The sequence below is a fragment of the Grampus griseus genome (genome assembly GCF_964374135.1).
Source record: "Grampus griseus genome assembly, chromosome: 6".
In the NCBI taxonomy this organism is placed as follows: Eukaryota; Metazoa; Chordata; class Mammalia; order Artiodactyla; family Delphinidae; genus Grampus; species Grampus griseus.
Window position 1 is genome coordinate 45,718,874 of NC_139000.1, and position 11,720 is coordinate 45,730,593.

Sequence of the window (11,720 nt, forward strand, 5' to 3'; positions counted from 1 at the left end):
TGTGAGTCTGACTCTGCCAATAAGAGTTATTCACAGGAGTTTAAGAAAACTGAAGAGAGAGAAAACCATTGTTCTCTGATGAGAGCTTCTGGGTAGGTATGGTATGTGGGTCTTGGCAGGTGGCAGATGAGAGGTTTTCAGACACCTGCAGGCATCCTACTCCTCCTTTTGGTGCTTTAGGCAGATGGAGTCTTTGATGGCATTTTCCCTGAAATCCTTGCCCTCCCAAATTTGGTGAAAACAAACAGTGACCTTCTTGAATATTGTTCTCCCAGCCATTCTGATAGTTGTGAAGTCTGTGAAAACTCTTAAATTTCTTTCTACTCCGAATTCCTAGAGTGGCTTTTTCTTTCCTGCCCTGTACTAATTGATGCAGCAACTCTCTTTAAAATGTAGAGGCACCTGTCTCCTATTTTTCTCTGTTTAGGAACTCAACCTGAAATTCTCAGACAGTGGCATCTGGTTACATAGCCTGAGGGAAAATCAAGACTTTATAATCCTGATTATCAGTTACAGACAACAAAGATATGGATAAAAAGCATCAATAGAATCAGGGCAGTGTCCTGTTGTGGGATCTGGCTGGAATATTTCACTATAATAGAACCCTTTGTTTAGGGGAATGAAGATTGAATCAAAACTCTTGGGCATCCATTGGTATTTCCCACCTTAACTCAGTTGAGTTATGTATGTTAATAATACTGTTTACTCAACTTTGCTTCCTCTGTAGTCATAACTAGACAGCTTAGGTAATAGGAGCTTAGCTTAGGGATAAGTAAGAAAGTGAAGGAAGCATTTTTTTCAGAGGGCTTCATGAGAAACAAGAACATCATTCAGAATATCTGCACAATCACCTAGTTAGGAAGCATAAAATATTTGAGTGTCATTCAGGGCACGTGTCACTCTGGTAGTCCAACAGCAGGCTAACGGCCCAGCATTCATAAGAGTAGTTGTCTCCTCAGAAGCAGGCTTCTGTTGTTCTACCTGGCAGGCTCTGGTTCTTTCTGGCTGTCTTTTCCCTTATCTACCTCATTTCCCTCTCTACTCTCCTCTTTACATCATGACTTTTGCCTACTGCCTTCTTTTTTTTTTTTTGCTATACACTGATTGTTTCCACAGAGCTCTCCCTTCAACTGGAAAAAAAGAGAAGTTAAGATTGGTTCAGTTGGTAACTTTCCAATGTAAAGAATTTGGGAGCAGATCATGCCCTATCACCACAGCGGCTGATGGTTGGCATAGAGTTAGTTGCTTTCAGTCAGTCCTCAAGCCTCATCAACTTATCTGTCCAGGGAAGTAGGTCCATGAGGCAACAACCACAGCAACTTAGGGTATGAAGCAATCTAGGGATTATTCAGAAGGGTACTTTGGGTATGGCTGACTAAAAGTTGAAAGCCAATAAATTCTCTAAGATAGAAAGCAACTACATCTCTAAAGCATCTTCTATGACAAGATTATTTAACTAGTAATCATAGAAACAAACAAGCCATAGTTCTTGATACTCAGAAAACGTCAATTGCATGATGTCTCATTTATTTAAAAAGAGGCTTTTGGGAAAAAAAAGAAAACAATGGCTGGCAAGTTTATTTGACATAATAGCTGATTTCAGAAATATAAACATGTTAAAAAATAAAGGCCTTAGGATTGAATAAATACGATTATTCTGTACTGGATTTGGTTCTATATCAATCTGAACCAAAAGAGGAGACCCCATGGAAAACTGGCTCACTGTTGTTTCCACCACAGCTCCACAGATCACATCATTGGTTCCACTGGATCCAGTGAGGGGAAATGAGCAAAATGTGGTCATGGATATTGTAAAGTATAAGTCAATTAACATTTTTACAACAAATGTAAAACAATACTGTAATAGCAGATTGTCCCCTTCGATGTCATAATTCTGAAAACTTAATAAAAGGGTGCATGGTCATAGAAAGCAAATTATTGCTGATTGTAGAGGACACGGAAGAACATCCATCAGTCCAACTTAACTTACATTTATCCCTACTTGTTTTTCTACACAAGTAGAAAGAATCTAAATATAAGAGGACATATAGTTCTCTAAGATTATTAAATATAAGAAAAATACAATATTGAGCTAAATTAAGAGTTATAAGCCATTAATTTAAGACATTCCAATAAAAGCTTGTTTTTATTTTTGCATGTTCACTATTGTAAAATAAAAAAATAATAACAATCTAGTGAAAGGCTCTGAAATGTCTTCATTCAACATAAGGAGGCTTGGGAAGTTTTCTTCTTCTGTCACTTGAAAAGATGGTCGTTAGTAGGTCAGGCCCCTCTCTGCTGGAGCCCAGTGTAAGCTTTCTGTCTGTAGTTAAAATGACCATGCCTGTTCCACACTGCTTCTTGACTTTTGTCCCTTCTCTTCCTTGACAGTCAAAACAGAACAACCTAGAGAAAGTTTTGCTCATGCCTTTAGACCTCTGTATGTTAGAAAATGTTTATTTTTATAAGTAAACAATGTGACATTTATAAGCAATTACTAATGGTTATTATGTAAAGCGATTCATGTGCTGACTAGCTTTATATCACCTCCTTTAAAACTCTTCTTATTTCTATTTTGGATCTAACAATTAAAAATTGCTTTTTAATAAGGGTAGTAGCAACAGTAATATAACATTTATGGAGGGCTTCTTATATGACAAACACTATGATAAGAAATTTACAAGTATTATTCCTTTTCACAGAAGAGGGAGCTAAGACTTAGAGATTTATGTAAATTGCATGTGATCATTCAGATAATAAGTGAGACATCTAGGTTCTGAATATAAAAAAGACTGACTCTAAGCTGTCATTCTGTGTCATACACACTTTTCTAACAAAGTACCAGATTTGGTTGTTTTGGTTCATTGCTTGTCTATCTTGGTAAAAGTTATTATTATTTGTAAGTAATTGTACTTTGGAAAATATCCCAACCAAATATGTCCAATTTTTTAATAGTTCTACTTTAAAATACAATTGATCATTTTTAGGTTAGCTAAATGTAAATTATTTATTCAGACTCTTTTCTGTTTTTAGTAAGTAGCACACAAGACATTGAGTATTCATTTGTTTTCTATTTCCAAAACACATATTGAAAATAATATTATATAAGGAACATTAGCTGCACATCATTCCTTTCATAACATGCATTTCTCTTTTTACCCATAATATATTTTTAAGAAATGTTTGTTAAAATAAAACCCAATTTTTTTTTCTGCTGGTCTTAAATTTCTGAATAAAGTTGTCAATGATTATTAAAATCTCATTATTGTAACAACAGTTTCAACAGTCTACATTCTTTGATACCTTAAAAAGCACATACAAGGCTTCCCTGGTGGCACATTGGTTAAGAATCTGCCTGCCAATGCAGGGCACACGAGTTCGAGCCCTGGTCTGGGAAGATCCCACATACTGCGGAGCAAATAAGCCCGTGCACCACATCTACTGAGCCTGTGCTCTAGAGCCCACGAGCCACAACTACTGAGCCCGTGAGCCTAGAGCCCATGCTCCACAAGAGAAGCCACCGCAGTGAGAAGAGTAGCCCCTGCTTACCGCAACTAGAGAAAGCCTGCGCGCAACAATGAAGATCCAACACAGCCAAAAAGAAATAAATAAATATTTTTAAAAAGCACATACGTTATTTGATTCAGTTAAAATATTTATTAATATCCCTCTCTTCAATTGTCTCCCCTGCCCCTGTACCTTCCTGACATAAAATATAATTTTTGTTGTTTTTATATTTATATTTTCTCATATTTTATCTTTCACTCTAGTGGTGGTCTCAATGAGCCCAAACAATTTGAAATCATACTTTTAAATGATAATAGCAACATAGTGCCCACATTATGCTTTTTACTATGGTATGTTCTAAGATTAAAGAAACTAAGAAGTTATTTATATACATCAATTTTTTTCTTTTCTATACATTTATTTCGTTTTATTTTGAGATAGTTTTCAAGTCTACAGAATAGTTGATAAATAACACAATAAAACATACTCCTTATACAGATTCATCACTTGTTAAAACCTTGTCACCGTTGCTCCTATCTTTCTTTCTTTCTTTTTTTTTTTTTTTTTTTTTTGCATTACTTGGGCCTCTCACTGTTGTGGCCTCTCCCATTGTGGAGCACAGGCTCCGGACGCGCAGGCTCAGCGGCCATGGCTCACGGGCCCAGCCGCTCCGCGGCATGTGGGATCTTCCCAAACCGGGGCACGAACCCGTGTCCCCTGCATCGGCAGGCGGACTCTCAACCACTGCGCCACCAGGGAAGCCCTGCTCCTATCTTTCCATCTTTCTTTCTCCTTTCTTTCTTTTTCTCTTTTCCCTTTTTCTTCCTTCCTTTCTTCCTTCTTTCCTTTTCTTTCCTCTTTTGTTCTTTCTTTCTCTTCTCTTCCTCCTCCCATCCCCACTCCACCTCCTCCTTTTCTTTCTTCTCTCTCTCTCCCCTCCCCCACACCCCCCTGCCAAAAGACACTAGTAGGCTGAGGCAGTATAACCCTTCACATCTAAATACTTTAGCATGCTTCTTCTTAAAGCAAGGGCATTCTCCTGCAAAACCATGTCAATACTACCTAAGAAAACCAACACTAATTTAATAGCATTGACCAAATATAGATCATGCTCAAATGTCCTCAGTTGTTCCCAAAATGTCCTTTAGAGGGGACGGTTGTTTTTTCGATTCAGGAACCAAGAAAGGTTTACGTAGTACATTTGGCTGCTGTGTGTCTTAAGTCACCTACTTCATTTCTTTTTTTTTTTTTTTTTTTTTGCGGTACGCGGGCCTCTCACTGTTGTGGCCTCTCCCGTTGCAGAGCACAGGCTCCAGACACGGAGGCTCAGCGGCCATGGCTCACAGGCTCAACCACTCCGCGGCACGTGGGATTTTCCCAGACCAGGGCACGAACCCGTGTCCCCTGCATCGGCAGGCGGACTCTCAACCACTGCGCCACCAGGGAAGCCCTCCTCTCATTTCTTCATTGTATTTATTTATTAGAATGGTGTGGTCAAATAGCCCTGCAGATCATCCCATACCCAGATTCTTCTGACTGCTTCCTCAGAATAAAACTCAGGTGAAAGTTATGAAAGCAACTTCAAACCACAAGATTATGATGTGCCCTTGGGAGGCATATCAAGTGAGGCCATCTCACCATTGACAATGCCAATTTTAACCACTTGACTAAGATAGGGACAGCCAGACCTCTCCATTTTAAAAGAATACTTTCTGATTCAATGCTTCCCTTCACTCAGCAGCTTTCACACTCATTGTTGATCAAGTCTGCATCTATTGTGTTGCTAGAGTGGTAGTCAGTTTTCATTATTCCCCTTGTTTTTATTACCTGGCATTCTTCCTTAAAGGAGAGCTTTCTTTTTTTGTTTTTTTTCTTTCTGGCCAGGAAGGTTTTCTACATTCTCTTTGAACTTTCCTTGTCCTGTAAATCCCCCATTTTTCTCCATGAGACCTGACTTCTTTTTAGAGGGAAATGTCTTTTGTAATGGGAGTTAAATGTGCTCTTTGCTTTTGAAATGTCACTATTTCTGTGTAGTTTCAATGTACAGGGCAAGAAAACATATGTGTGGTGTTTGTTTTTTAAGGTTTTTTACCTTTCCTTTAAAAAATACATCAAATATTCTGTGAGAACAATATAACATTATTTACACAAAACTTTTTAGAAGTTCCTTTACAAAGATGGTACACTTAAGGAAGTATCTTCCCTAATATGTTAATAATTGACTAATAGCATTTAAAAAATGATAAATCCATGGGTGATAACTGAATCCAAATACTAACATTGTCCACTTGAACTTGAAATGCTTAGGATGTCTTGCCAGTAACAAATGATTTCACATACAATATTAAACGTGCCCTTCCATTAAGCATTTGTCTTTAAAAGCAAATTCATACTCACCGCATCGTCTCTCACTCTCTGCTCTAATTTAATTCAGACTACTTATGATTATTGTGAGCAATTATTTCTTAACAGTTTCTTTCTAAATCCCATATGGTAATGATTAAAACTTGAAAGCTTTAAAATAAAAAAAATGCAAAAAGAAATATTTTAAATAAGTTTAAGAAGCCTGCTTTGGGCTCTGGTTGTCTCTTTATGCTCCATCAGGCCCCCATGCAAAGTTCCCCCATGGACTCATTTCCTTCTCAAATGAGTGAAAAATTCTTTTTATTCCCTTCAGCTCCTCTTGAAAAGAAAGGCTTTATTTAAAATAATTGATTTATTTTTGAGGCTACAAAATGCTGATGTTTAGACACACATTCGACACAAGTGATGTATTATTCCTAACTTATATTTCAGTTGTTTATAAGCTGATAAGTTTTGAATCATTCCAACTGTCATTTCACCTTTACTCTGTTGCCTCATATTCTAATGTGAAATCTTTCAAGATGGGAGGCCTGAAGCTGCAAGGAACATTTATCATAAAAAATTAAAAACCATAACATACAACCTATTGATTCAGTTGATTTTCAAAAATTGTGCTCTTCATGAAATTGCCTCAGGGGGTAAGCTCAGAATTAAAATAACAATTATAAAATCCCCAAGCTGAGTAAAACCAAGCAGTCTAGTTGAAAATATTTATACAAATCCATTTTCCCCAGAAAAGCATAGAAAGTGAAAAAAAACATAGAAGTAAAAAAAAAAAATTCTGTTTTAAAGAATTAATTTTTCAGAATGAAGTTCAATTAGTTAACTCTTTTAAAGCATATATTTCCCATAAAACAGAAAGGGAGGAAACTGATGAAAGACAAAAATGGATGGAAACCTTGCTACAGATCCTGATGGTTTCTATAGCGGCTGCAATCTTCCGACAAGGAATTTGAATTTTTTCACTACAGGGTTGCAAGGAATGACAGTGATCTTAAAGGAATTGCGCACTGTTTCCATTTTAAAACTTGGCTAGCTAATTAGGCAAAATTATAGTTGTATTAAATGTGCATCTGTTACTATGCTCTGTCTTTAATGTTGGGTGTAAATATTTCAGGATCCAATGATTGGTAACTACTTAGATTGGACTCTAAATTTGTAAATGAGAAGCTTTGATTGTGTCAAAAACATATGAATTATTTTTAATTGGAAAGCTTAAAATGATGTTTATTTTAAAAATTAAAATAGATATATTCTGGTTTTGTTAGAATAATTTTTCTAACCATATATAACTACAAGTATTGACATTTTGTGGAAAATTATTAAGTGATGAAAATAAATAGAACTAGTGCTAGGTATGATGAGGTTAACAAATAGTTCCATTTAAGATTTAAGAAAATGTTTATAAAAGTACTACACAAATTTATTATTTTCTCCTTTTACTATTAAGATCTAGTTCAATAATATTACTATAAATATAATATGTGTCTTTTTAGCCTTGAAGTTGTTTAAAGTTTTACTTGTCTTATATTTGTAAATGATCAACTTTTGTAAATATTTGAAAATAATTTTTTTCTAAATTTTTAGAAGTTATATTTCAAAGCATGACTATTAGTATAACATTACTAATTTCATTATCTACAGAATTCTACATTTTGTCAATGATCAGTCATGGTATGAGTTATAAATATTTCCAGAGATTGGGTTTCAGCATCAATTCCTAACTCCCATCCTTAGAATAAAAAACCCAGAAATATTAAAAATCAATAATTTTTTGACCCATCATTGAACAAAGATCACAGGGCAAGCTGAAACCCCCAAATTTAGAGAAACAGTCACATCCAGAAAGACTTAGCTCCAGAGATTTGCTTACCTGGAGAACAAAATATGAGAATCCTTAAACTAGTAGGAACATTTAAATGGTAATCTTGAGGAACTGCTGGAGGCAGAGTGCAGGCTAGCTTGAAAGTGAGAAACTCTTGGGGACTGCAATCATAAGAGGGGCCCACACTTATTCATACCTTTACTTCAGGAACCCACCAAATTCTCCTGGTGAGGACATGAGAGAGATTCCTTGATGGTGCTAGCTGGGAAATTGGGCGAATAGCCATCTTGAAACCCATCCAGAATCTTAACAAATGCCTAATATCTAGGGAAAAAGGATTCATAAGGAGACAATTCTGAAAACTTTTCCCAGTTGAAGGAAGGGAATATAGAGGCATGGAATATACAAGATGAATCATTGAGTGGTTTGTCATGCCAAAATGTAAGACAGTACTCAAAAAACAAAAAAAAAAACAGTGGGGATATGTCAAAGGTCACAGGAACCAACTGAAAAAACTCTCAATGGTTCTAAACTGGAACAATTTGAGTAATAAAATAAATATGGTAGCTTTGGATTCTAGCCCAAAGTATAAAATAAATATCTGTATGCTGGACTGATATAAATAAATGATTAAATAAAAAGATACATGAGAAAGAGAGACAAATTTCCAATGCAGAAGAATTACAAATAAATTATGTAGCTACTGTCTTCCCAAGGAGGTGGAGGATAAAGTCTCACCCCTCATGTGTGACCCTGATCAACATGGGTTTGAACTGCACAATTCCAATTATATATGGATTTTTTTCAATATTAAATATAATGTTTCTACATGATCCAAAGTTGGTTGAATTCTTGGATGCAGAGCCATAGATAAGGAGGAACTGCTGTTATGGAGGAACCACAAATACAGAGAGCCAACTGTAAGTTATAGGCAGATTTTCGACTGTGCTAAGGACCAGCAGCTCTTATCCCCACATTATTCAAGAGTTAACTGTAGTAACTTCCTACTAATGAGTATATCATGGAAAGAAAGAAGAAAACTTTCAAGTGGAAAAAAAAAAACCAACAAACACTACCTCTGCCAGGAGAAAAAGATTAATATCAGGGATAAAGTCATGTTAATAGCATGTACCCTTGATACGATGTGATGAGAATGGCAATTTACATCTTTGGTCTTCCTTACCAAATCCATAAACACTGTGGAACCATGAGAAAAACATAAAACAAGCCCAAACTGAAGGACATTTTATGATATACTTGATGACTACTCCTCAACACTATCAAAGTAATCAAATAAAAAAGGAAAGTCTAAGAAACATAATCTGGAGAAGCCTGAGGAAACTAAATATAATGTGATATCCTGGATGCAGTCATGGAACAGAGAAAGGACATGAGGCAAAAGCTAAGGAAATTTGAATAAAATATCAACCTTAGTTAATAATAATGCTTCATTAGTTGTGAGAAGTGTAATGGTAATTTCAACAATAGAGAACCTGAGTGTGAGGTATACAAGGAGTCTAATATTTCTGCAACTCCTAAACTTTCCTAAAATAAAAAAAATATATTTAAAAGTTGTTTCTATCTGATTTTCTTTTCTGTAGTTTTTGTTAAATGCTGTTCACTTGCTGTATTAATATTTTCATTGTAGATTCTAACCTGTATCAACTTAAATTTCCTAATTTGTGTTTATTGGTATTATGACATTGAATTCAAATTTGTCTTTATCTTTAATCTTTCTTCATTTGACTTAGTCTTAGAGAATTCGTTTAAGTTTAGTGTTCACTAAATATCTCACAATAATGGTATTTTTTAACATCTTAATGTAATAGACATTGTACAAAACAGAAACTCTGTCCTTTGTTAGAATGATTAGTAGCAGTTTACCGACCAAGAACAATAATGCTTAAAATTGTTTTAGAGGCTCTTTTTACATTGAGACAAACATAAGAATATAGAATTACATAAAAGAAATACATGAAGGCATTATGTACCCTTAAGAAAGAAGGCTTTTCTATTCTTCGTTATTTTTCTGATATTGCTCATTAGATTTGAGAATCCCAGTCTGTTCTTAACCTGAGAGCATAGTTCCTAAAATCCTTAATTTTCTAATGATATTTTTTATCATAAAGTTTTTGTGGTTAGAAAGTATCTTCATTTCATGGAATTACCATGGTCTAAGTAGTTTTAAAATATTGTAACAAAAGGACTAGTAGCTATTTCTTCATTTTTCAGGGAAAAAAAATGTAGAAACTGGACGAGTATCAAAATCACCAAATTCACAATCATGCAAAGCACAACAAAATTCCATCACTCTAGACATAAATGTCACATGCTATGGTTGTAAATATTTGGTTAAACCAAATCAAAATTATTCATGAAAAACATTTTAGGATGATCTTGGAGAACCTAAGCAAATTTTTTTTAAAAAACTCAAAAAACATCTTTTCATTTCATAAAAGTATTTAGAACACATAAAACAAGGCAATATTCATTCTTTTTTCCCATCTTCTGGTACGGGATCCGTTGGTGGCTCCTCCACGGTTGCGCTGTTGCTCTCCAAGCCCGTGTTACTATCACTGGTCCCTTCCTCTGCCAGACTGTCCACCCCCTCCTGCCCGCTCTCCTCGTCCTCAGGAGTAGATGTGCCTTCTTTACCATTCTGTTGACTTTCTGTCGTTTCTTCAAGGAGTGTCTCCTCTGTGTCCTTCAGGACGCTCTTGTCTTTTTTTCTTCGGTCTTATTAGCTGCTGGCTCCTCCTCAGGAACACTACTGCTCTGGCTGTGCTCAGCTTGCGCTGCTGCCTCTTTCTCCCTTTCTTCCTGCTTTTTGTGAGCCTGTTCCTCAGCCTGTGCAATTTCAGCTGCAGATTTTTCCATATCCACTTCTACTTTCAACCACACAAGCTTTTAAGTTCATTGTTAAATGAATCTGTGCTTTCCAGGAATTTCCTCTTCTTTTCTTGGTGTCACTCCTCTATTTGAAGAAGTTCAGCTTCTAGTTTTCACTGATGAACCATTAAGGACTGGACCTGTCATTTGAGGACCTGCATTCTAGCTGTTATGACAACTGACCAAACGTCTGGCACCACACTCTCACTTAGGATTTCACGGATGAGGCGGTGGTTTCTGTGGAAACGGGCTATAGCTGTTTGCTTCATTGAAAAGCCATCATCATAATTATCGAATCTTCAGCAGCCTGAATGCTCATGTAAGATTTTCCTTTCTTCATGCGAGACTGTCTCTGTCAACTTTCTTCCTCTAAAGCAGCTTCTGCACAACTTTTTGCACTTAATCCAGTATATCCTGTGGGCTTGCATAGCATCTTGTCTTGAACTGGATATCTACTTGCTTCATGTGTGTTCCTTAACTACTTAACCAATAAGATAGAGTGGGTTTGAGATCTACATTTTTTAATTCGCACACATCACATTATAAACTATTACATATTCAGTATAGGTTTGCAAAATAGTCGTAAAGCTGAATTCAAGGGTAATATCATATTACATAAATAACATAATATCACATTTATTTCTAAAATGCTGTTACTTGCTTGTATCAGAGCTACTAATAAAAATTTTGAAGTGACTGCAGTGAAATTTCTGATAGTTTTTTTTCCTACATAAACTCTTTGATAAATTTATTAATGAACCATGAAATGTCCAAAAAGCAGATCTTCCAAAAGACAAGTAGCAAGCAAAGCCTGTATAATCTACAAACTAGGTAAACAGTTGTAAATAACTACATGTAAAGCCTTCATACTCGACTGTAATAATCATAGATGCCTTTATTAAAATACCTTTTTAATGATCAATTTATGTTGTCTGAGACTATATGGAAACACATGCATAGTACTAAGATAAATTTCTAACCAGCTTCCCTTCCAAAGCCAGTCTGCATGTTGCTGCCACATTGCTCTTCTTTAAAAAGCCTCCATCATTAGTGAACATAAATCAATTGAGAGATTGCCATGTTCAAGCACTGTGTCAGGGCTTAAGGGAAATAAAACGTGTATTAATACATAGTT

General features: G+C 35.7%; 1 pseudogene across 1 annotated transcript; it reads right to left on the minus strand.

The window, feature by feature from the left end:
- Positions 1-10,184: 10,184 nt before the first annotated feature.
- On the minus strand, positions 10,185-11,018 carry LOC309824141 (SWI/SNF-related matrix-associated actin-dependent regulator of chromatin subfamily E member 1-like; annotated as a pseudogene). The gene has a single exon. The product of its transcript is annotated as an SWI/SNF-related matrix-associated actin-dependent regulator of chromatin subfamily E member 1-like (transcript).
- Between the last annotated feature and the right edge of the window lie 702 nt (positions 11,019-11,720).